The sequence below is a fragment of the Bidens hawaiensis genome, unplaced genomic scaffold (genome assembly GCF_021521415.1).
Source record: "Bidens hawaiensis isolate Kalapana, Puna unplaced genomic scaffold, B.hawaiensis_p1.1 tig00031772_1, whole genome shotgun sequence".
Taxonomy (NCBI): Eukaryota; Viridiplantae; Streptophyta; class Magnoliopsida; order Asterales; family Asteraceae; genus Bidens; species Bidens hawaiensis.
The window spans coordinates 223,481-240,407 of record NW_027495367.1 but is presented as its reverse complement, the minus strand read 5'-3'; the positions used below and the strand labels follow the sequence as shown (position 1 = coordinate 240,407).

Below are 16,927 nucleotides of genomic sequence, written 5' to 3'. Positions count from 1 at the left end.
ATAATACAAATTAAAAAGAAAAAAAATCGGTTTTTTTTATTATACATATATGTATAATATGTACACACGTGTTTTTTCCTATACATATATGTATAATTTAAGGTAAATAATAATGTACATATATGTATATTACGTAACTAGAAATTAAATGAAAGTATACATATGTGTATAGGTATAATATGAATTAAAAAGAAAAAAAAATTCGGTTTTTTTCTTTTTTTTTTTAAAAAAAACCGGAATGAAATATAAGAATTTTGGTTTTTTTTACTTTTTTTAAAATTTTCGATTTTGTTTGTTTTATAATTTTTTAAATATTTTTTTAAAGGGTTTTTTTAGTGGTCCAATATGGTTCTCAAAGTTTTCAATTTGCCAATGGTTCTCTTAGGATCCTTACCTTATATATATATATATATATATATATATATATATATAGGGTTAGGTTAAAATATATATATATATATATATATATAGGGTTAGGTTAAAATAAAAACCCACTTAAGTTGTGAAAACTCTAGAAACCCATTCCAACCAAATGAATGATCGGGCTCGATAGAAGGTATATTGGAACATTACCACTTACACAAACCATCATCTGAATTTAAAACCACATAAGACATAAAATTCTAAGACAAGTTAAACAACGAATGAGTACATACATAACAATAATAATAATCATAATCTCATGTAATCAGTATGTTAATCAACAAGTAGCCAAATAAATATTTCTACCTCAAACATCTTGCCATATTTTTTCGCATATTATGAGGCCTTTTAGTAACCATAATTGCCTCCATACACGATGTAGTCACCAGCAGCAGCAGCAGCAGGTGCATGGCCTGGGGGGGCTGGTTGGGTCGGGTAGCTGGGGGCCTGACCAGAGTACGGGTTATAAGCCTGGCTAGAAGGTGGGCCCGTTGGATTCTGGGCAGCCGTTGCAGCATCCGCAATGAAGTTCTGAATTAACAACAGAGATCAAATGTAATAAATAAGCTAATAGGTCAAGCAGATGTTTATTCACATGTCTATAATGTTCTAAATTGTTTTATTTAGAAAAAACTGTCTACACATTTCACAATATATAGCTTTTATAATTATTCGTTATAAAATAGACAAAAAATGATAAATGACCAGCTTTAGGGGTGTCCGAGCCACTCATGAGCTACTCGAGCTCAAGCCCAAAAGTAAGTTCAATTAATAAATGACCCTGTGCATCAGATATCAAGTTCGGGTATGCCCACGTACCAATCATTGATAATTATATAACAAATATATATCACACGATAAATCAATCATATATATACTGTTAATAAAATAACTAAAAATTATATATTATATTATATGTATACATAAATATAACTTTAATACAGAAAAAAATAATTATGCAGGCACGTAAATTATACAATTACACATGTACAAAAATAATTATAAATGCATAAAAAGAATATCAATTATAACTATCAATGCATATACATAAAATTTCGATAAAAAATATTATGAGGTCTCTAATTTTTATTGAGTTTATTTAAAAAATAAATAACTAAGCTGAGCAAATGAAAATAAATATAAACGTCTAAAAAGCGAGCTAACCTTCAATAAAAGAAATAAATTGATCATTAGTTATGGAAACTTAGGATACGCTTATATAGATAAATTAATCAATTAATTAAAAGAAATCTAAAATAAGTTTAAAAATGTATATAAATAAAAATATATTTAAAAACTAGAAACCTCGTAACAAATTTTTCCTTTAATACATGCATTTGTCCACACACACAAACACACATGTATTTACACACTGACACACACACACTACTGTTTTTATACACTCAACCTTGAAAACTTTCTCACGGGCTGAGCTCAAGCTTTGGATATAGAGCCCTGAGCTCAAGCTTTGGAGATAAAGCCCTAAGCTCAAGCTTTGGATATAGAGCTCAAAACAAGCCAAGCTCGAGCTCAAGGTCTGTTAAGCTAAACGAGTCAAACTCGAGCACAGCTCGGCTCGTTTACACCCCTCGTCAGCTCGACTCAATCTGTTTTGACCTGACCTGATTTCATACCTGTATCAACTGTTGAGCAGTCTGAACTTGTGAAGCTGATCCATTTATCTCAACTGTCATTTCATCAGGAATCCCCCTGGATTCCTGAATGGCAATAGTAGCACCACTCGCGCGTCTGATATAACTAATATTGGCTCCCTGTGTCCCAATAACAGCATCTGCATATGTAAGAGGAACTTGCATGTTCTGTGACACCTGTTATTAATCAATAATCACAATTAATTACTTTGTTACCAAACTATGATTTTACACAAATGGTCCTTGTGGTTTGGCCCAAGTAACGCCTTCGGCACCAAGGTTTAAAAGTAACAAGTTTGGGGTCTAAAAGATAATCCCTCTAGTTATAAATGGGTAGAATGGTCATTTTACCTAAAGTTAAACCTAACAGAAGTTTTGTACCCAAAATTGTTACTTGGAACAAACCACAAGAACCATTTGTGTAATTAACTTAAGAAAATTAAAATGAAAAAAGAAGCAATACCTTGGTGACTATTGACGGTTGTGGTGGTATGGTAGTGGTGAGAGGTGGTCCAACAGGCGGGTCTCTTGCAAATGAAGGTGGAGCTTGTCGAGGTGGTTTATCCATTTGTGGAGGTGGATAATAACTGTCATACTGATGCTGAGGTGGCATAAACTGATTGGGTCGAAAGCTACCCGCATTCATACCAAAGGCGGTGGGGCCCATGATTGGGGAGCAGCCATCTCCTGCTTTGGCCTCACGTTTGTCATTTGCATCTGTCACATAACGGTTGATGTGTTAATGTTGACCAGTTGACCAGATGTGCTAATGTTGACCAGTTGACCAAACAATGGGTTAACGAGTTAGATCTTATATCATATTAAATACAGTAACTAATAATAAAAGTCCATGAAAAAAATAAGTAAAATGTAGCTGAGTCAACGGTCAACCTAACTTGGCCTAATTTGGCCCGAATTAAAAACTACCTGTTCTTTAACTAACATCTAAAAAACCAAAATTAGGCCTCTAAACAAACCAAACGTTCAGTCAGCCGTTCGTTTATAACGAGCAAATTGTTTTGTTCATTTAGTTAAACGAATGAACACGAGCACATGCATCATTGTTCATTTATATTCGTGAATGTTCATGTTCGTCCATGTATGCTCATTGGTGTTCGTCCGTTTAAGTTTAATTTACATTCATTAGTTCGCGTTTATTTAAGTTGGTTCATTTATATATTTATTTAACATTATTAGACCCACTACAACTTAGTATAGTTTTATTTGTTTTCAATCCCGAGTGATTGATGTTCACTCGATTATGTTCGTTCATCTATGTAATTCGTCATTTTATGTTCGTGTACCATTAGTTTAAACTCCTAACAAACATGAACACATTTGTTTTCTTAATGAACAAACACGAACAAAAAAAAACCCTGTTCATTTAATTGTTCGTGTGAGGTCATTTTTTCAGTCAAATCGAACACAAACATGTCCCATTCGTTTACAAGCCTAAGCAAAATGATAGAAAAACTAAAAAAATATGCTAAACTTACTTGTTTCTCAAATATCCCAATAACACTACGATCAACCAAAAACTTTCTTAAATGTGTAGCAATCAATTCAACCGCCTTGTGTACACCTGAAGGTTCCCCTTGTACCTCCACCACACTATCATCAGGTAAGGCAAAAATAGGCAAATTATCTGCAAAAACACATTAAAAGCAAACAAGAATATTAAATATTAAAATAAAACAATTTAAAATCATGACGAATAATATTTTCAAACAAACCATCTCCGAGTACTCGAATTACACAACCAGAAGAATCTTGAACTGTTTTAATGGTGGCACCCTGTTTCCCGATCAAGTTTCCCGCTTGCGTTGCCGCCAATAGCAGCCGTGTGCAAAATGTGCCGCCGGCACGGTTGGATTCGGTATCGGCATCGATTATTCTTTGGTGAACTTTCAATAAACCGTCCATTGCAGGAGGAATAGCAAGATCAGGTTCTTCCTTTGCAGATATCAAAACCTATAGATATATCATATATCTAATTACTAAGGTTTGCATAACAAATTAACAATTATTGACTAATAAGTTTTTGATTGAATAATATCATCAAACCATGAGACCAGAATGTAATAAAGACACGTATAACAAAATTTAAGCGAGCATCTAAGAATGAGCAAATGACAACAAAGCTTCAATAAAAAGTTCAACTTTCTAGAAACATCATAATGTTAACTAGAGATAACTATAAAATAATATATTATTATAGAACTTCATTCTATATTTCTATACAATAACAATTACATGGTTATCGGATATGCGACTCTTAAAAGCTTAAATAAGATATATTTAAATACAAGCTTATAATCCATATGGTTATTTCCTTTAATTCTCTTTCGTAGTTCTATCATCCATAAGCCTCATTGTTTTATAACACACTTAAAAATTACGTGTGCACGCTTAAAGCCCGTTTCTGAAGTTACAGCATAATCAATAGCTTTTTTTACTAGTTGGATATATTACATTATTACTGTAACTAACAGCGATAGCTTAAAGATGTTCTCGTCTCCTTAACTATGTGAAACATGTTTGATTCTTTGATCTCATATAGTGCAGACTGTAGACATCATTTCTTTTAAGGTTTTTACTTATTTGTATAACGTGTGGCAAGGCATCAACCAACCAGTTCGAAGTTACCAGATAAAGTATGAGGTTGTTGGTACTCACATCCACCCATGGTCAACACTGCAATCTGAATCTTTGACCCTTCTAACGGAACTGCCTTATATTTGAGAGAACCTGCACATATTCATCTAAGTTACTGTAATAAAATAAACTTGTTTAGACGTTTAACCTTATGGTAGGCTGATGTATGTTTGTAATTTCACTTGTTTCATATACTTTGTATGAATTATGTTGAAACCTTTATGTTAACATTAAGTCTTTATAACCAATATGTTGTCAACAATTTGTTTTGATGCACTCTTTAACCCTTGTGGCTCTTATAAGTTACACATCCTTCAAATATGTTGGAAACTTAAATCACTCCTTGTAATTCATTGAACTAGAGTGATAACCTAAGCATCTAAAAGTGATGGACTGATCTATAATTCAAACGACATTCCTTTTAACCCTAACGACATTAACATATCATGTGAATCTAAATGCATGTTTACTTCCGTTCTAAATACCTAATTGTGCTATTCAAACCATATGATTTGCTTTAAGTGGCAAAGAAAGAAGCTTGAATCCCCCTAATGAATAATACTCGAGTCTTAGATCAATATCCTATTGATGAATCTCTCATATCAGTGTAATTCTATCTAAAGATTTTGGTTTTTGCATGACCAAAGCTTTTTATAGACTATATGCACATTAACTCAAAAGGTCTTTTCAAGTTCTTGTTCTTATATGATCACGACGTTAAAAACAATTAAGGCAACAAGACACCGATTGTCACAAAGATGCATGCTTTTCTGTTCCATACACATAATTGCACATCTATGCAGCTTACTTTAGAAAAGAAATTTACAGTTGCAAAAAGCACGGCAACTATCAATTCAATAGACATATCACATAATAACTTTAACAAGGTAATAATAGTTAAAGAAACGTACACTTCTTTCCATAATACCAGGAGGACCATCAAGAATCTTGATGCGGGCTTTTGTTTCCTCGCAGGTTTTCTTGATGTACTCTCCCTTGCGACCGATTATGCCACCGACTTTTTGCACGGGGACCAGTATCCTAAAAACATTTTCTCCAGGCCATCTTTTATCCTCAAGAGAAGCAGCAACATTATTATTATTATTTTTTTGTCAACGTTGGTCGTTCATAAAAAGTCATTAATTTGTATTATTTTTTGTCGGTAGAAGAAATAGAAAATTTATTAAAAAAAATATTAATTAATTGAATATAGATAAATACGATAATGGGATGTAAGAGCTTCTTAAAAATATGTGGTATTTAAAGCATGCTTATGCAACCAAGTAAAACGATTCGGCCCAGTTTGTCCAAATGATAGCCTGATTATAAGTTTATAACCAAGACTCCTTAGGTATTAGCCCGTTTTTAGACATTTAGCCTATGAGTGTGAATTTATGGAATACATAAAAACAGAAGACGAACCTTACACAAAATTTACTAATTTCGGTTTAGTGTAGGTTGTCTTCGTATCCATCTAACAAGTTCATGAGATAACCTATTTGACTCATTTATTTATGTTTTTATTAATGTGTTTTATGTCATAAATTTAATTGGTATAGTATCTTAGCCCAAAATTTCAAACTTTAAAGGGAAATTATATACAAATTTATAATTAAAATGTAATTGTTTTATATACATATATGCATTCTTTTATTGTAAAATACAAATTTAAAGTACTAATATGCGGAAAAATATTTTGTTTTAGGTTACGCAGGTCTAATTTTTGTCAACACACAAGTATTCGTGTCGTGCTTGGGTTCATATATCTTACACGATTTTAGGGTTCATGCCAAATGTTCCGATTCATGGCTAATTAGACCTAACAACCCATGAACATGACCTGTTTAACACCTCTAATTCAGCCCAAGAGAAAGGGTTCATTTTAGTCAATCAAAAATAACAATGTAGTAATTTACCCCATTACAACAAAAGAAATTGTTCATGACTCATATGAAAATATGTAACATATGTGCATAATGAGAAAAACAATGAGTAGATGACAAATAAGTTCTCGTCGAAATAGATGTTACAAATCGGTAACTTGCCTTTTTTATTTTCATTCTTGTCTCAAAATGGTACTCACATTTTGATGTGCGAAAATATATATATAAATAGAATGCGATTCGCAACTAAGCTTTAAAACCAAACAACCTAACCTAGTTCACACAATCGGCAAGTGTACCGGTCACGTGTAGCAAAGAGCTAAGGAAGTCCGGATATCGAACTCAAGAACACGTGAGGTGGTTTGGATACAAAACCCTAACTAAGTACTGCCTAATAACAATAATTAATTAATTATCTTTTTTTTAATTTTATTTAATTAATTTAAACTAATTTAACTAACTTACTTGACTTAACGAAACTAACGGGAAAACTTAACGACACTAACGGAGCTCTCAAATATGATGAAGGGGAACCACCTAGGTAAGGAATCTTAACGACTATCAACAACGCTCGAGTGACAACGAACACAGAAACCGGGTTCTAAAGATAATCTAACTAGACAATAATAAGGGAAAATAGGTCCCCACGATCAGTTTTACTAAAAACCCCTAAAAACGTCTAAAAAGATAGGTAAAGCACGGTTGATATTCTAAGTACCCTAATGATCTATTACTTGGTCCGTATCAAAATCACAAATTCCTCTAAGGCTCGTAATCCTAACAAACCTAGAGAATAAGAGGTAATTCAATATTAAAGATTAAATAATTCGGCTTACAAAATAACCTAATCAACGGCTAGAAAACCGAACATGGTCTCGCAACGGCTAACTAAATCGACTAGACCAAGGAGATAAACCGACTCCTAATGTCTTGGTCCGACTAAAAGGAGATGAACCACTGAGATGAACAACTCTAACCAATTAAACCCTATGGTGACGTCTACCATAAACGACCAAAAACACCAAGTAATTAGTCTATCATGCAATCCTAAACAAAACACGAAACTTATTCATGTAAAGATAAAATCACATAGGGTCTAATTAATATAATAATGAACAAACTCAATAGCAATCATAGAATAAAATCATAATAATATGAACTTGACAATAGTAAATCACTTATATGTTCGCTAATCAACCCGACACAATCGCTAAAACATCGTCATTCAACCAAACCTAGGTAGTTCTAATAATTTAGCTACTCATAATAATAATAAACAAAGCAAAATTATTTAAGTTCATGACAATAATTTTAAAGAAAGATAAATAAAAGAGTTCAAACCAAATATATAATAAATCCTCAAGCTCCAAATAATTGATCTTGGTTGCCCTCGAAACCTTCTTGCGGCTACCTTCTGCCAGTATACACCCTCCAAAGGAATATATAATATTCTTCGTTTGACCTCCAAATTGCTTTCTCTCTTATTGGGCTGCTAAGCCTTGTTTCGTTTTAAATAAAACCCAGCCATGTTCTACATCAATTCAACATGCGGGCCACCATCCACTTACTAAGTATAGAAGAAATTAATGTAAATAGGATTTCACACTCACATTACATACCTACGTAAAAAAAATAAATCAATTAATGCCATTTAATATATTCAATAACTCCACTTTGTCAATCATAAAACTTGTTAACAAAATTTGAACTCATATTTATTTTTCACATCACTATTAACAGATTAGCAAAATAGTCATTAATTAGATATCATTTTAAAAGAAAACTAGCTAAAACGGATTTAAAGTATAGGAAATAATTATATAATAATATGTATATTTTATACTACATCAAATATCCCCACCCTTAAACCTTTTTCGTCCCTGAAAAGAAATCTGCACAGGATCATAACCAAGTAAAAGCGAAATCTCCCGGATTATTATTTATTATTATTATTAATAGTAGCAGAACAAATAACAATGAATCAAGACACTTTTGTCCACTTATCAGCTTTCACCTAATAAGCTAGATCAGGCCGATTGTCGGTATTGCAACCCACTTAAACCCATGCCCCTAATACTTACCGAGACAGATAAGGTGTGACAAATATATTAGTTTGTGTGACTAAGTGGGACCCACAATTGAGAACAATTTCTTATGGTTTTACCGGACCCGAGCCACCCCAATTTGACTTAAACCTTATATCTAGTTGATCAAAACGTGTTGCACCATTTATAAGAATAGCTAAAGACGATCAAGGATATTGTTTATCCACCTAAGCTTAAGCATTAAGGTCTACCTAGCAGCCATTAGATATGATTAAGATATGTATTTAGTAACTAACTAGTAAGTGTTCCCCACTACATGACATACCCCCATTAGCAAGCAATACCTCAAAGTCCATCTCCAAGGGTGAGTATGCACAAATTCATCTGTAGGGCTTACATATGACGTGTTCCTTGTGGCCCGTTTCTTAATGGTAATAGGGCGCGAGCAAGGGGGCCCCATATGACTAACAGCGTGGATGATCAAGTCAGTAGTGTATTTGTACTTTGAAGTATGAGGTGATCATGTTTAATGACTTATGTTTGGCAAATAAACTACAGGTTTGCTCTTTGAGCTCTTTTAATATTCATAAATCCACTTAGGAGATATGAATACCCAGATGATATATCGCATAAAGACCCCATGGTATCCGTCCCCCGGAGCATCTCATCAATACAGGGTTTAAGGTTATAAAACCATACGCCTATGAAGTGTTAACTACTAAAACTAGAAGCATGAAATTTATGTTTATATCGCAGGCTACTTTGGCATACCTTAATGTTAAACCTACCCAAGCATCGTATGATTACTTTATTCATATTTCTATAAAATTTTTAATTTTTACGATCAAACTAAACATAAGGCTTGAGTATGACCCGACCTTTCATCCCATTTTCTATAGTCTAATATGTATCCCACTAAAAATCAAGCATTTTAAAGGGTTCAATTAAGTCAACAACCAAACCGCCCGTTCATTCTTAAAGGCTGAGCCTACCAACACATCGGACACTGAGTCTAAACCATTCAGCTACTGTACCTTACGTGTGGGCCTTTCGAAACTGCTCTTATTTATTATATATATATATATTATATATATATATTTATAAAACACCAAGAGATTGTCAAAACATTCGGTAATAATATCATTTCCTGTTTGCTGCAGAAATTCAAAAACACGGGACATTCAAAAAGTTCTCTGATTTTTTTTCAATATTTAATTTTTTTCTTTTTTTTTAATTTTTATTTTTATCCTACAACTAAGTAAAATAAACTCCCATCCCCAAACTTGAATGAAAACATCGTCCTCGATGAGAACAAGAAAAAGAAATAAAAATAAAACTATTCTAAAAATTAAAAATACAAAGGAAAAGAACTAATACTCCCCTGGTAATAGCCGTGACCTCTAATCTTGCGAGATCCTCAGGAGCAAGTTCCACAACGTCATCAGAGCTATCATGCGAATAAATACCATCTGTACTAAACCACACTCGCTCGCATATAGCGGCGTAAAAAACAAAAAGAAAATATAAGAAATAAACATATTTTTGTATTTTTGCATTTTATGATTTTTTTATGTAAGTTTTATATATATATATAGAATACTTCTAAAATCGACCGACTCGAATGGAGATTGAGTACGAGCGGTTGTTAAGAGAGAGATATCCTGAACAGAAAATAAAAGAAACAAAATAACTACAAAACTCTGCAACTCGGGCTACCTCCGGAGAGCGCTTAGTTTAGCGGGTCCTCAGCCTGACCCCTCCATCACGCCTATGCGTCAAATGCTGTGAGGCGCAAGACCACGCCTTCCCTTTCTTCCGCCTTCTCGCCGATATAATGCTTGAGACGGTGACCATTAACCTTGAAGCTCCCGTTTTTATCTTCAATCTCAACTGCTCCATACGGGAAGACTTCCTTGACCGTGTACGGTCCATACCATCAGGACTTAAGCTTTCCTGGGAATAATTTCAACCGAGAATTAAAAAGAAGTACGGTGTCCCCACACTTGAATTTTTTGTTACCTCGTAACTTTCGATCATGCAACTCCTTAGTCCTCTGCTTATAATTATATGAATGCGCATATGTATGATCACGAAGCTCCTCCAACTCATGCAGCTGATGAAAATGATGATCTCCAGTAGTCGAAAGATCGAGGTTAACCGTCTGAAGTGCCCACGAGGCACGATGCTCCAACTCGACGGGTAGATGACAAGCTTTCCCATAAATCATCCGAAATGGTGTAGAACCAGTCGGAGTTTTATACGCTGTACGGAAAGCCCACAGAGCGTCATCTAGCTTGTCGGACCAATCCTTTCGGTTTAGCCCAATCGTCTTCTCAAGAATGCGTTTAATGCCCCGGTTACTCACTTCCACTTGCCCACTAGTCTGTGGGTGGTAGCCGGTCGCAAGCCGATGGGTGACCCCATAGCATTGCAATGCCTTCTCCATCTGCGCGTTGCAGAAGTGAGTACCTCGATCACTGATCAAGGCTTTCGGAACACCAAACCAAAAGAAAAGAGCCTTAAGAAATCTCACTACAACTCTGGCATCATTAGTGGGCAAGGCTTTGGCCTCGACCCACTTTGAGACATAATCAACAACCATGAGTATGTACTTGTTCCCACGTGATGACGAGAACGGGCCCATGAAATCAGTACCCTAGATATCGAAGACCTCGCAAACCTTAATAAAATTTTGGGGCATCTCATTACGGGATGAGATATTACCTATACGCTGACAACGTATCACAACCTCTAACGAATGTATGCGCGTCCTTAAACACTGACGGCCAATAAAATCCATCATCGAATACCTTCTATGCAGTGAGGCTCGCACCGTGATGCCCTCCTGTCGGTCCCTCGTGACAATGGCTCAAACTCTGCCATCCCTCCTTAGCATCCACGCATCTTCTAACAAGCTGATCAGCACCGATACGAAACAAATACGGATCATCCCAGATGTAGAACTTAACATCAGCAAAGAATTTCTTTTTTTGCTGGTGAGACATTTTTTTGGTGATAGACCCGTCAACAAGAAAGTTCGCAATATCGGCGAACCAAGGGTAACCGGCATCCTGTGCCTTAACAAACATCAAACGCTCGTTAGGAAAACGATCATCGAGCTCAACAACTTCATCTTCAACTTCGGCTCTCTCCAGGCGTGACAAATGATCGACCGCCACATTCTCGGCCCCCTTTTTATCACGGATCTCTATATCAAACTCTTGCAACAACAGAATCCAGCGGATAAGACGAGGCTTAGCATCCTTCTTGCTGAAGAGATATCGGATAGCAGCATGATCCGTGTAAACAATGGTCTTGGACAGAACAAAATAGGACCTAAACTTATCAAATGCAAACACCACTGCTAGCAACTCTTTCTCGGTGGTGGTGTAGTTCTCCTGAGCGTCGTTTAAGGTCTGGCTGGCATAGTAGATCGGATGGAAGTGTCTCTCCTTCCGCTGTCCAAGAACGGCACCGACTGCATAATCGCTCGCGTCACACAACAACTCAAATGGTAACGTCCAGTCGGGAGAAACCATGATCAGGGCGTTAACGAGTTTGTCTTTTAAAAGATCAAACGCCTCGAGACACTGCTCAAAAAAGACAAATGGAGCATCTTTCTCCAGAAGCTTGGTCATGGGTCTCGCGATTTTAGAAAAATCTCATGAAACGACGATAGAAGCCGGCGTGACCCAGAAAGCTTCGAATAGATCTCACGGAAGTGGGCGGGGGGAGTTTAGAGATTGTTTCAATTTTGGCTCGATCTACCTCAATCCCCGCACTCGAGATTCAATGCCCCAAGACAATGACCTCACGCACCATGAAATGACACTTCTCCCAGTTAAGGACTAGGTTGGTGTCAATGCAACGAGACATCATCATTTCAAGATTAGAGAGACAATGATCAAAGGAGCTCCCGAATACCGAAAAGTCATCCATGAAAACCTCTATGGAGTCCTCAATCATGTCGTGAAAGATAGCCACCATGCATCTCTGAAACGTGGTTGGAGCGTTGCAAAGTCCGAAAGGCATACGTTTATAGGCAAACGTGCCATAAGGACAAGTGAATGTGGTTTTCTCCTGGTCATCTGGAGCTATCGGGATCCGAAAATACCCGGAGAACCCATCAAGGAAGCAGTAGTACTGCTGACCTGCCAAACGCTCCAGCATCTGGTCAATGAAGGGTAAAGGAAAGTGGTCTTTCTTAGTGGCATCGTTTAGTCTGCGATAGTCGATGCAGACTCTCCAACCAGTCACAGTTCTAGTGGGAATGAGCTCGTTCCTCTCATTGGTGACGACAGTCGTGCCACCTTTTTTTGGAACCACTTGAACTGGACTAACCCAGGGGCTATCAGAAATGGGAAAGATGATCCCTGCATCAAGGAGTTTGATAATCTCTTTCTTCACCACCTCTTGCATCTTCAGATTAGCCTTCTCTGAGGCTGAACAACGGTTTTGAAATCATCCTCCATGAAGATTTTATGAGTGCAAAATGAGGGGTTTATACTGTCACACCCCGCCTTCGGGCCTAGGCGTGTGACCCACAGTTGGTACCATTTTTGTCAATTTATCAAAGTTTGCAGCGGAAAATGTTAATTTAAAATATTTAATTTCATAACAAAAGGGATTTAAACACCCTTGATTGTTTTACAAAAATTACTTGTTTAAGAACAAGTTTAATATATATATGCCTCAATACAAAATTTGCTGAACCACCAGCTGTAAACTATGCCTAGTGTTCTTCTATCTTCACTGTCATATCCATCACTATTCCTTACTCCTGATTACCTGAAAACAGTTTCAAAATACGTCAGCTATATGCGGGTGAATACGCTGACTCAATAAAACATTTTCACAATTCGTAATGATACAACACCAATAGTGTTCAACGACTCAGTGGGTCTCAATCCCATCTCATCGGAACTAAACATACACACAAACCACATAATCGGACTTCACTCGCCCTAGAGACAGTCACTTGCCTCATGGTCAGTATGTCTGTAGTGTGCCCACTACAGTACATATATGTAAGGATCCAGACACATGTGTATTTTAGCCTGAGTGTTTAGTACTACCTTGTATCAAAACGTGTTAAAGGATTTGAACCAACCCTCATGTAAATATTTCCATAACTCTTTTGCATATGGATAACAATCCATAGTTTCAAAGAGTAAATATCTTTTCAAAATATACAGTACATAGACGTATTCACGTCATAAAACATTTCACACTATAAAAAGGTTTGGACGTATTCACCTTTTGTTGATTTCAAGATTTCTCACCAACAGATGTCTGATCTTTATCTCGGACCTATAGTACGAGAATAACATTCTATAAATAACTAGATCTACAATCTAGCTATAGACCTTAAGTCTATTTGCATAACCTTTACCTTGATATTCATCTCATTTTGTAAAACATTTATATGCTACGTTTCTTAATCATGAAGAAACGTATGTATCAAGTTTCTTCTTTCATAAGTAACATCTTTATAAAAATAAAGAGTAACATTTCATCAATAATCTTATCTTATGAAAGCTTATATTTCACTTACTTACTTGATCAAGGTATAGACTATACCCTTGACTAGGGTCTAAGCCATTAAATAATAATAAAATAATAACTTAAGCAGAATCCCTGCCTTATGCGGGTTATTTTGATTTGCCTAAGCCTTGTACAAGTAGCACTTCTATTTAAACCGTCAGAACCTTGTTTCGAACTCGTTTAACCACTCGACGGAGCGTCTAAACTTCAATTCATGCACGTTTTACGAGAAATCGGGACCACGGAACCTCACAATGATCGGCACGTCTCCCAAGGTTGTGAGTGTGAAAATGAGATGAAAATGCTTCAAACCCGTAGCCCCCTTTTATAGGCAAAGTTTTGACCACCATCGCGTAGCGCGATGGGGTTTTCCCCCGGGTCATCGCGTAGCGCCACGCCGCAATCCACCAGAGATTGCCACGTGTTGACACGTGATTGATCTGGTTACTTAACCGGGTCATCGCGTTGCGCGATACCCCCTTCCTTCTGGACCATCGCGTAGCGCGACGCCCCTTTTTCTAAACTCATGGGAAACTTCATCGCATAGCGTGATGATCTAATCAGTATACCCGTCGCGTAGCGCGACGGGTCTGGAAATCAGAATTTTTATTTTTAGTCCTTGAACTTTAGCATCTTGTCACTTCTTGGTCGATCTTCCATAGTTCAAAAATACTAAAGCGGCCCTTATGCGGCTCGCGGCGATGCGAGCGTGCGAAGTGCCAAGTGCGCCATCAAAACGCCACATTACGCCCATTGCCCGAGTCCGAGTCCGTGTCCATGTCCGAGTCTGAGTCCGTGCGCGTCGGGTGCTTCGCACCCTCCACAAGGACTAGTGAGAGTGGTTAGCCCCATAAGAACATTACCATGGAAAACTCTTTCCTTATAAAGTGCTTTTATTTCTTTCCCACCTTCCATGTGGGATGGAGTTTTCTTTCTTATTCCCTTAACATAATATGCTTCCTTTTCTTTATCATACCTTTTCCTATTACCTTTCTCATGATTATTTTTGGTCCTTTATCTTTTATAAACTTGTCAAATTTGGACCTAAACTTTGTCGGTGTTACATCCTCCTCACCTTGGAATGAATCTCGTCCTCGAGATTCGCTTAGAACAGACGTGGATACTTCTTTCTCATTTCCGATTCTAACTCCCAAGTAAATTTTGGTCCTCTTCGGGTGTTCCATCTTATCTTGACTAATTTTAGCTTTCGTCGTTTAAGTATCTTTACTTGGAAATCTTCAACTTGTAGAGGTTGTTTTACAAATTTTAGATTCTCATTGATTTCAACATCCTTTAAAGGCATAGCTAAAGTTTCGTCAGCTAGACATTTTCGTAAGTTAGAAACATGAAATACATCATGTATTCCTTTCATCCTTTCTGGCAGTCGCAAGCGATAAGCAACAGTACCGATTTGTTCTAACACTTCAAATGGTCCAACAAAACGCGGACTTAGTTTTCCTTTCTTGCCGAATCGTACAACACCTTTCCATGGTGAAACTTTTAATAAAACTTTATCACCTACTTGAAATTCTAACGGCTTACGGCGAACATCAGCATAATTCTTTTGTCGATCTCTTGCCGTCTTAAGTCGTTCACGGATTTGTAATATCTTATCTGTTGTTTCTTGAACTATCTCAAGTCCAGACATTTGATTATCTCCAGTTTCAGACCAACACACCGGAGTTCTACATTTCCGTCCATATAATGCTTCAAAAGGTGCGGCTTGAATACTCGTGTGATAGCTATTATTATACGAGAATTCCATCAAAGGAAGGTGATCATCCCAACTTCCTCCTAAATCAATCACACAAGCTCAAAGCATATCTTCAAGCGTTTGAATTGTTCTCTCACTCTGCCCATCAGTTTGAGGATGATAAGCTGTGCAAAGATTCAGTTGAGTTCCTAACGCTTGTTGGAAACTTTTCCAGAAATGTGAAGTAAATCTACTATCCCGATCAGATATGATAGATAATGGCACATCATGTAATGATACTATGTTTTGTTCACGTATATTCGTGCCAATCTATCCATAGAGTAAGATTCATTGATATGTATGAAATGAGTAGACTTGGTTAACCTATCAATTATGACCCAAATAGCATTATGTTGTTGGGTAGTCTTAGGGAGTTTCGTAATAAAATCCATTGTTATCATCTCCCATTTCCATACAGGTAATTCAGGTTGTTGTAGCAAACCTGAAGGTTTTTGATGCTCAGCCTTAACTTGCAAACATGTTAAACATTTGGCTACGAACAGAGCAATATCCTTTTTCATCTCGTTCCACTAGTAGTTAAGTTTAAGGTTTTGATACATTTTATCACTACCGGGATGCATCATATACTTTGATCGTTGAGCTTAAATATTCAATCTTCGGTACCCAGATTCTGTTTCCAAGTCTGAGTATGTCATCATCTCCTTTAACTAAAGAGTCGATTGTAACATTCCGTTTTTCTTCGGAGATTTGATTTTCTTCTATTGCTTTCTTTTGAGCCTTCCTGATTTGTGCAATTAAATCTATTTGTAGTTCCAGTCTTAAGGCTCTAACTCTCTTGGATTTTTCATGTTCTTTGCGACTCAATGCGTCAGCTACTACATTTGCCTTTCCTTCATGATAGATGATTTCACAGTCATAATCGTTTAGGGTTTCCATCCATCTTCTTTGACGCATATTAAGTTCCTTTGGTCAAAGATGTGTTTTAAACTTTTATGATCAGTGTACACGATA

General features: G+C 36.4%; 1 pseudogene across 1 annotated transcript; it reads right to left on the bottom strand.

Annotated features, from left to right (window-relative positions):
• Positions 1–659: 659 nt before the first annotated feature.
• LOC143582520 (flowering locus K homology domain-like) lies at positions 660–10,885 on the bottom strand (annotated as a pseudogene). Its single transcript, XR_013143986.1, has 7 exons — positions 10,678–10,885; positions 5,642–5,838; positions 3,809–4,046; positions 3,572–3,720; positions 2,539–2,792; positions 2,058–2,252; positions 660–954 (listed from the first exon to the last, which is right to left on the bottom strand). The product of XR_013143986.1 is annotated as a flowering locus K homology domain-like (transcript).
• Between the last annotated feature and the right edge of the window lie 6,042 nt (positions 10,886–16,927).